Raw genomic sequence first — 10,733 nt, forward strand, 5'->3', positions numbered from 1 at the left:
TAAAAAGAATTTTACCATGGATATCACTCAGAATCTGAAGCTGTTAACCGGATCCAAGGCCATTAGGCAGTTTAAATGACGTCATTTCATCATATATACTCGAACATGCATGGCGAATACTCAGGAGTAATCAGGAATACTCGAACATGCATGGCGGCCACGGCTGTTTGAGCTCCGTCCTTCTCATCCTATTCTGGACTCGCGCTTTATCTGGGAGCAAAACAAATCAGTGTTTCCCGCAGCACTACGGTGTTTTTACATCTACACCTGAACGGACGCACACTGCAGGTCTCTCGACAGCGAAATTTCTACCCCTCTTGGATTCCACGTGGAATGATCTACGACGCCATGTTGTTATTGGCCTACATCGTAAGCGAAAGTTCCTACCCTCCAGAGTTAGTTATTATCCTAACGCAGTTAGCTGCTTCAATCAAACACGGTTACTTCTTAGTGGCGATGCCCAGCTGAATCCTGGCCCTGCTATTTCAATCTCAAGTAACAGTTCTACTTCACTAAATGCAAAGTTGAATTGTGTACTCCTGAATAGCCGCTCTCTCTGCAATAAGTTACATGAATTTCAAGGGCTAGTTTATGGACACAATTTGGATGTGGTCGCTGTTACTGAAACATGGCTTCATGATGATTACCTAGACAATGAAATCTTATCTGCTGATTTTTATACAATCTTCAGAAAGGATAGGGAAAGCAGCAAAAGAGGTGGTGGTGTTTTACTCGCCGTGAAAGCCGACATCTTGGCCTACAGAAGACCAGACCTCGAGCCGCTGAACTCAGAAATTTTAGTCGGTGATCTGGTATCTCCTAACAGCTTCAAAATAACTTTTTGTCTTTGCTATCGGCCACCGAACTGCTCCTTGTTTATCGATTTTTTTTGAACATTTTGCTTAGAATTTGCATGGAGACGTCGCTCATCGAATTTGCATTATCGGCGACTTCAATATGCCCAACATCAACTGGGAATATATTATTGACACAAGCAACTCTGTTGATGGAATTAAGCTTTGCGACCTGATTAACTCTCATTTTTTCACACAAGTTGTTCGGGAGCCGACAAGAATTACACAAACTTGTCAGACTACATTGGATCTGGTTTTTTATAATTATCCTGATGAAATAACCGATGTTAGCGTTCACGAGGACTTCAGCTCTGATCATTTTGTGGTTAACTTTTCCTTGTTTACCAAGGTTACCCGCTTAAAGAAATCGCGTCGGACCGTTTACAACCTAAAGAAAGCTGACCTGTCTGGCTTGAAGTAAGCGCTGCGGTACCTCCCGTAAGACACTGTGTTTGTTGACAACAACATTGATACCAGTGCTGCTTGCTGGTAGACTTGTTGCTATCATGTGTGGATGAATTTGTTCCTAAGGTGTTAATTAGGGATGCCAACAGACCCCCGTGGATCTACAGCGACGTATTACAGTTTATCAGAAAGAAGAACAGAATCCGGCGTAAAGCTAAGTAAAAAAACTCTGTGTTCTTATGGTCCAGATTCCGCGGGCTAAGACAGCTTGCTAAGAGAATGGTTAAATTTAAGAAGCGTAATCACTTATGCAATCTTGGTGCTGTCCTAAATGAGAATCCTCGTAAATTCTGGTCATATTACAAAGCAATTGCGAAAAGTAGTAAAATTCCAGGGGTTATTAGGCATGAATTAATGCAGGCGACCAGACCCGTTGATCAAGCTAATTTATTTAATACTTTTTTTCATTCAGGTTTTGCTCCAACCGATCATGGCAGCACTTTTAATTGCCTACAACGACTTAACTTTAGTGTTCAACACGAATTGTGTGAGTTAAAACTAAGCCCTTACAGTATTCTTAATCAACTTAAGTCACTTGATATCAACAAAGCGTCACTGGGCCTCCCCACCAAGTTGTTATGAGAATGCGCTAAGGAAATTGTACCCCTTTATGCAGATTATTCAATATGTCTTTGGAGCTGGGGGCTTTTCCTGAAAAATGGAAAGACGCTAATCTTGTCCCTATTCATAAACGTGATTCCAAGTCTCTGGTGTCTAACTATCGGGGCATTTCAATTCTTGATGTGCTTTCTAAATTACTGGAGAGGCAAGTTTATAGTAAGATCTTTGGTATTATATCCCCTTATATTACGCAATGGCAGCTTGGCTTTTTCCACAGGCAGATCAACTGTGTCTCAATTAGCTCAAGTAGTTCATCAGTTCGCTAAGGCTCTTGAAATGAGACAACAAGTCGATGTCATTTATCTTGATTTTTCCAAGGCCTTCGATCCAGTACCCCACGAAAAACTTTTGTTTAAGTTCGAGTGCCTTGGAATCAAGGGTCCTCTGTTAGCTTGGTTTAGATCTTACTTATCTGGCAGAAGACACAGGGTTGTAATTGATAATGAGGCATCTGATTTTCTCCCAGTCACATCTGGAATCCCCCAGGGATCAATTTTGGGACCCCACCTCTTCTTGATTTACATGATGTAATTTCAGGGGATACATCATTGCCCCTTTTTGCCGATGATTCGAAGTGTTTTCGCCTAATTATCTGCCAAGAGGATGGCGATAAATTACAGGAAGACCTGAATAAGTTATTGGAGTGGTCAAGCATTTGGCGAATGGAGTTCAATGTCAAAAAGTGTAAGGTTCTAAGAGTAGCACGAACTAAATGTACTAATGAGAGGGATTATTTTCTTGGAGGAACCAAGTTGGAACGTGTTGCTGTTGAAAAAGATCTGGGTATTTGGATCAGCCACGATTTAAGCTGGAATCATCACGTTGAAATTGTCATGTCCAGAGCTCAACAGATGCTTAATTTGCTTCATAGGACATGTAAGGATATGACTGATATTAGAACTAAAAAGTTATTTTATATTACTTGGGTGTGGTCACGTCTAGAATATGCCAGTGTGGTATGGTCGCCTTACACCAAAAGAAATATTACCAGCTTAGAACAAATTTAGCGGAGAGTCACGAAATTTATTCTCGGCAAGGAGTATTCTGAGAACGAACGCGTGAGTAAATTAAATTTATTACCTTTACAATATCGTACGGAAATTCATGATCTCGTATTCTTTTTTAAATGTTTTAAGAATATGTATAATCTAGATATTTTGGACTTTGTATCGTTTCGAACTTGCAAAAAGCCTTTGAGAAAGATTGATTATCTAACACTCAATGTCCCATTTAGTCGCACAGAATCTTTTAAGAACTCATATTTTATACGGGTTTGTCGCTCATGGAATGAACTACCTCTTAACATCAGGGAGTCTAACACCTTGTCAGTCTTCCGCAAGAAATTGTTTGCTTATTTTTACGATAAGTTCAGTGCTAATTTTTTTATCGTGATTATCTTATTTTTTAATATGAGTTTAGAGTAATTTTTAACTACAATTGTGGACAAAAGTCCTTGGAACACTTATGCAATTTAACGAATTATCTGTCTTTTACTACTGAAATTTGAAAAAAGCGCTGCTTTCCTTTTAAAAAGGCGTTACTGTTCCCCCTCCCCACCCAATACAATGTTGAAAATCAGAAGAAATTGCAGCTCGTAGTTTTCAACATTGTCTGGGGGGTGTGGGGCGAGGTTAGGCAGAAATCTCACATTTTAGGGGAGCAGCGATGGCGCAGTGGTGAGAGCACTCGCCTCCCACCAATGTGGCCCGGGTTCGATTCCCGGACCCGACGCCATAAGTGGGTTGAGTTTGTGTTGGTTCTCTTCTCTGCTTCGAGGGTTTTTCTCCGGGTTCTCCGGTTTTCCCCCCTCAGCAAAAACCAACATACAGCTGATTCCAGCTGGCTGTAAGCTGTGCTCCAAGGTCACACATGGACCGTATAGCGGCTGCCAGAGGCGCCAATGTATGCTTTCGGTTCGACCTTGTTGAGCTACGTCGTTGCTGTACTTTGCGACGGCGATTAGTCACGACAATTATTATTTATTATTATTTAAGTAGTATTCGCGTCCGGCGTGTACGCAAAAGCACCAAAAGTGCAAATCTGTCCTAAGACTTTTGTCCATGATTGTCTGAATTTCAGTTGAGAAATAAAATGTCACTTTTCAGTGCTTTTTCACATTCTAAATGTGTTTTTTCTCAACTCTGTGAATAGATCGTAATACAATGGCTATTTGGGGCTATTTTGTGGTTTATTAACGCTTTTTGTTTCTTTCCAATTTTTCCCCACGCGAGGTGTAAATCGGAATTTGTCCTATCTCAGACTCGCACGTGCGGTATTTGAAAGGACAAACATGTTTAACGCTTAAGGCAGCAACGGGTATTATAGATCATGGTACATACGACAAGAACGAGCAAAAGTCATGTGTTTTAAGAAGAACAAAAAGTTTTCATCCCGGGAAATCGCGCGGCAATGTCAAATCTCGAAGTCATCTGTAGCATGAATATATGACACATGCAGTGAGCGGGCATCGCAAACTATAATTTCGTCCAAAGCTAGGGTACCGAACCAAATATCTGAAATTTGTTTCCCGCCATTGGAAGTCATTTCCTTTTATTTGTTTACGAAATAATATTGTGACATTTGTGAATGTTAGGCACAATGAGTTGCTCACTTCCTATTTGCACAACTCAACAGTTCTCAGCAACGGTACTCACTTCAAAACCTTAAAATCTGCCTACTTATTTCCAAAAGCTCACATTTAAGACATGTTGAACTGAACTGTATTTGACAATCGACCTTTCTAGACCTTTATTGCTGGGAAAAACTTAATTCGGTGCTCTGCAAACACGGTACTCACTTTTCATTGTTAAGAATTGTTTTAAAGTCAACTCTTCCACACTGAATCAAGTGAGTACTGTTGCATTTACTGCCATGCAGCGTGCTGTGACGTGACTTTTGTGAAATAATTTCGAAAAAGTACCATAAATCTCGTGTTGAAAAATATCTCCGCTGGTTTTCTTAGTTGATACTTTGAGGAAATTGAGTTAACACTGTCTTTCTTTGCCGCTGAGTACTGTGCGATGACCAATGAACGTGACGTCACTACCCAAAGAGAATAGCGCCTCAGTATCTTCGTACACACTGATACGCGCTGTAATGACTGTTAAGGTGATCACTAAGATTGACTTAAAGACCAAATTTGTCGTTTAAATACTTGAAGTATCTGCACAACTGTGCATTACAATGTAAACAATTCGTTACGTATCCAAATCAAGCGACGCCATTTTCACTGCCATCATATACAAAAGTTTCTGTATTATTTGAAATCAACACCTTTCCCGGTGGGTCCAAAACCATTGAAAAATACGGAAAAGCCGTGTAAAAGCTCTTAGAAATGCCTTTCTAATCTCACATGTTCACAGTCTCGGGCCCTAAATGCACTTGGGGCTAAAGAACATCCTAATTGTGCATTTTTGTACGAGACGTGAAAATCAGACAATCGTGGACAAAAGTCCTTGGGACACTTATGCAATTCAACGAGTTATCTGTCTTTTACTACCGAAATTTGAAAAAAGCGCTGCTTTCCTTTAAAAAGGCATTACTGTTCCCCCTCCCCACCCAATACAATGTTGAAAATCAGAAGAAATTGCAGCTAGTAGTTTTCAACATTGTATGGGAGGTGGGGGGCGAGGTTAGGCAGGTGAAGTAGTATTCGCGTCCTGCGTTTACGCAAAAGCACCAAAAGTGCAAATTTGTCCCAAGACTTTTGTCCATGATTGTAGGTGTACAGTCATACAATGATACACTAAGGCGGCTTATATTAAGGAATCTTGTATTCTGTTTTAAGCTGTCCTCAAATTCATTGGATTGACTTGTTCAATGTAATGTAATTTGGAATTTTTATTAAAGATTAAAGATATGTTTAGAGCAAGAAAGCTACCCATAGGGGCTCGCCATCATACCTTAAAATAGACACCCTCCACATGGTGCAAAAAACCCAACCTTGGGGTCTTGGCCCATGGACTAGCTATAGGGGCGCTTATTCGAGGGGAAGCGCTAATCCGAGAATTATTGAAAAGGTAGCTGGAGGTTTCGCACCCAAGCGAGTTCGCACCCACCGAGTTCACACCCACATCGACTCAACTAGCGATCATGTAATTAAAATTTCGCTTTCTCTTACCGAGAAAAAAGATAACATTGTGGACATAATGAAACAAAATAACACAAAACAGTCATGTCTAGTTTTCGTTCTTTAATCCATCGAAGGTAAAGGCGAACTCGACATAGTCCTTCAGTTTCAGTTATGTCCCCCACATTAACAAAACACCAATACGCCACTTTTCTCTTTCAAATACCCTTTGTTCTTGGATATATTTTTGTCTTTCCAACATTTAATAACTGATTTTAAAATTGTTTTTGATATGCATACCGGGCCTTTCTGAAAACCACTGATGTGATTAATGAAAATCTATTTAAAAATTGTTATTACAGTGAAACTTCTATTGAGCGGACCCCCAATTAAGCGGACACCCTCTATTAAGCGGACACTTTAGCCTGGTCCCGAAATTAACGTGTTATCTTTCCCTTTATAACGTACCCCTATTCAGCGGGCACCTCTATTAAGCGGACGTGGACATAAAAATAAATTGTATTTGGCTAATTTCTATTGATAAAAATCTCTGTTAAGCGGACACCGGACTGAATTGACAATGTGGCATTAGATTACATCCTTAAGTAGTCGATTAAATGTACCTCTATTATCGTTGCTGTATGGAAAGGGCATTATTACAAATAAATTAAAGTTGGTAATGAAAGCTGATGAACTTGAACTCTGGATAGCTTCGTTAACAACCTGGAACTTTATTACAGTACAGAGAAACCGTTGAATGTTAATTGTTAACAAACACTGCGCAATTGTTATAAACCTTTATTAGCGGACACCCTCTATTAAGCGGACACTTGGGAAGGTCCCGAGGGTGTCCGCTTAATAGAGGTTTCACTGTATTGCTATTTGTTAAAATCTGTTAAAGTTTGATGTAATCAAACTAGTAGATACTTTCAGGAAGGAAATCAGCGATGAATTAGTGAACATCTTGGTATAAAAACCTAGGTAATCCAATCAATTGTTTTGCCCCTGGGCCACCTTCTCCTCTTGCCAAGACCCTACCAGCCAAGAGCGCCAGGCGATTCTAGGGACGATAATTACGCAGATTGTAATTATTAAAAGGTTCAGTCTCTCTAACAAGATTTTAAAGCACGGATATAGATATGTACTTAATGTCATACGCATTATGCCTCTGAGACGTATGGTACGTCTTTCTAGCTAAATGAAATAAGGCCATTTGCGTAATTAAGCTATAAAGAAACGTAGTTACTGGTGGTACATACATACATACACGCATACATATATGAATGCATACACACATGCATACACGCATAAATACACTTTATTTACTGGAATGTGGTAACATTCCAGGATTAATAATTTCGTCATTTAATAGTACTATTACTCTATTGCAAACGTGTCTAACCTCAAGAAAACTAAGATGGAGAATAAATCACTTATCCTCTCTTCAGTAGCGGAAATAATCTTATATAGCTGCAGTGATATCCCTCAAAGGAGAAAAGCTCATAGTAAGTCAAATCAATGCAGTGGAACCTCTCCAAAATGGCCCACTTGGGGACAGAGGAAGGTTGCCGTTATGGGGAGGTAGGGGTGCAATATTTAGATTTTGCCAAGCCAAAAAGCGGAGTTCCTGGGCCGGGTTGTTCAAAGCCTGATTAAGGTGGCTTAAAACAGTTTCCAACACTTAGATTTTGATGGGTCTTTATAGCAACTCTTCATCAGTCGACGCTACAGTCATGGTATCAAAAAATTGCACAATCATTGGTGAATACGTTGTTATCATTTCTATAACACAATGGGTTAACATAGCAACAATATGACCTGCTAAAAATACCCTTAATTACAGCTTTAGGGGCTTATAATTCAAAAACAGCACAGTGAAATTTTTCTTTATTTTGAAATTTTAATAAACATGATAAGACGCAACTTTTGGCAAAGTTTAAAAAATTCTGTACACAGGGTTCAGAGCCACCTTAAATTTTCAAAACTTCAAGGTGGTTCTGTGGTTCCAAAAGTTGCATCTTATTATGCTTATTGAAATTGATAATATAAACTTTTTTCACCCTATCATTGTTGAATTATAAGCCCCTAAAGTTGTAATTAAGGGTGTTTGTTAGTACGTCATACTGTTGCTATGGTAACCCATTGTGTCATGAAAATGATAACGTGCTCACCAGTGACTCGGCAAGTGATAAAGAGTGTTATTAAGACCCATCAAACTCTAATTGTTGGAAACTGTTTTGAGCCACCTTAAGCTAACCCCGGACAAGCGAGAATTTTGATTTGAATAACTAGGGGGTGAGGTTTTCTCCTTATATTGTTTGCCTTCTGAGTTTGAATAATCTCAAACTACAATAACCATAAGCAGTGAAAAACATGTTTATACAAGAAAAATTTATACCTCGGTTAACTTTTAATCCTTGGTTAGCGATAACCGGCTCAGTTTCGAACAACCCCGGCCCTGATTACAGTAAATTAACCTGGTTTGAAACCGCGATCCAATCGAAAAGCCGCAACGTGACCCGCAACGTGGTTCTGGTCAGCGGATACCTTGTTTTGACAGGTGTCAATTGACCATAAAATGGATGTCCAATATCAAAGAGGTACGCTGTTAACTAAGTCCGCATGCCCTATTATGGCCGCCATGTTGTGCGACGTCGTCGTCATGTGTCCGCGCCCACGGGCAATACTGCTAGCCATTTTTACCATGAGAAAAGTAATTCACAGATTTCTCTGAGTATGGGGCTCCGATTGGCGGCCCTTCGGGCCACCGGGGCTCCACTTATACGACACCTGCTTTTTTCAGAAGTGCAACATTTTTCGTCAAAAATAAAGAATTGGTTCATGCTTAGCGTGCGTATATCGAGCTATGGATGCACGCGGGAAGTTTGGAGAGCACAAAAGGAGTGTAAGAGTGGCTCGAGGCGATAGCCGAGAGCAATTCTAGCTTCTTGAGTGCTCTCCAAACTTTCCAAGTGTGTCCGTAACTCGATATACGCACAGCTAAAAGCATGAATCAATTCTTTTATAACATGGCGACAAGAACTTGGGCGCCAAAAATGTTTTATTTGTGATTGACTACAAAGTTCTCACAATGCACGGAGAAGAAAAATAAAGGTCATTAGGATCCTAACACGCCAGAATCTGTTGCGCAACAGTTGAATAAAAACGCTTAATCTCTTAACTTCTAAAATTGTCAATGAAAAATTCGCTTCTTCGAATTAATTATAATGAAAATGTTGGCAAACAAAGTCAAAAATAGTCAATGAAAATGCAGACAAACAGAGTCAAAATACTCAAGTTTAAGTAAACATCTTACCTTGGGAAAAGTCAAAGGCTCGAAGTAGGGTTTGGATTGTTCAGAATAATCTTCACATAGCCGAAACTTAAACAAAGGAAACTTGCACTAAACTCGACGGAAATTTTACAGCTAAATTGAAACTGCACAGGTCATGTTATATACGTACGGCGGAGCGTATATAGAGATTTCGTTCATGATGGCTCAATAGGAATTAGGTAAGACTAGCGCGCGCCATATGTTATAAATGCTCTTTTAGCATACATAAATTACAATGTATCAATAAAACAGAAACTAAACAGAAACAGAGACCAACGACGCCAGGTACGAATCACGTTTGGTGACCTTTTACAGCAAAAACTGGGGTTTTGTATATATCGTTCTTCAGTCATTGATTAACTGGCCATTGTCAAGAGGTTATTTTGGTGGCTGGGACGAGTTTTAGTGGCCTTTGCCGTTTTAGAGAGGTGGCCGTTGAAGGGAGCTCAAAATAAGAGTGAATTTATGGCTCTCCGTTAGAACCAAAAAAGTGGCCATTGTAGAGACATGGCCGTTCAACTGTACTTGATTTTTTATTAAAGAATTCAGAACCTCTTTAATACAAGAAATATTTGGCGGCGATTGGTGTATTTAATTTCCGACTCGCTTAAAAGGAATAAATCACTTTGCTTTGGCGTATCTCGAGGTCAGACAACACGCCTAAATTAAATTAAAAGGTAAATCTTAAATATTAAATTACTCTTAGGAAATTAAACTCGTCAGTACAATTTTCTTTCAAATGTAACTGTAACGTGCTTTAAAGACGTTCGCGCGAAATTTTCCAGTCAATAGATTTTTGTTTTAAATTTTTACTGCAGTCAGATAATGAGTTACTTGGTCAGAAATGCAAAAAAATTGGGGTCACCGACTTTGTTTCAGAGATAAAGCGTGTGGAAAACTATCCTGATTTTGAAAAATTGGCGCACGTAATTCAGCATGGTTTACAGGGGTTTATAGTTAAAAATATCGAAAGTGAGTCAATGGAGGCAAACGATCTTAGTCATTTTAAAAATGGTCCTGTAACCAGGTGGTTGATTCATGATTGAAAAACGTTACTCTGGTTTAAAAATGTAAAAATGTTAGTAAAAATTCTTTTTGTAAAAGTCCCAACGTTTCGGCTAAAACTTCAGCCTTCATCAGGGGAAAGTGACAAGGAATGTGTTGAATAGGCACGTTCTTATACTATGCAAATCGGCAAATCGGAGCTAATTATGTTCTGTCCCTTGGGGCTAAATTTAAAAATTCGTGCGGCAAGTGCATACCATCATTACGGTTCAGCGGATTCCTACAAGTGTTAATTTCCCATGCTTCTAAAATACGTCTGTTGCGCTCTTTGAAGATTCCCAGGAGATGGTGTGGCCAGAGTGTAAACAATGTTCCGCTAAAGCTG

Source organism: Orbicella franksi, chromosome 3 (genome assembly GCF_964199315.1).
Source record: "Orbicella franksi chromosome 3, jaOrbFran1.1, whole genome shotgun sequence".
Lineage (NCBI taxonomy): Eukaryota > Metazoa > Cnidaria > Anthozoa > Scleractinia > Merulinidae > Orbicella > Orbicella franksi.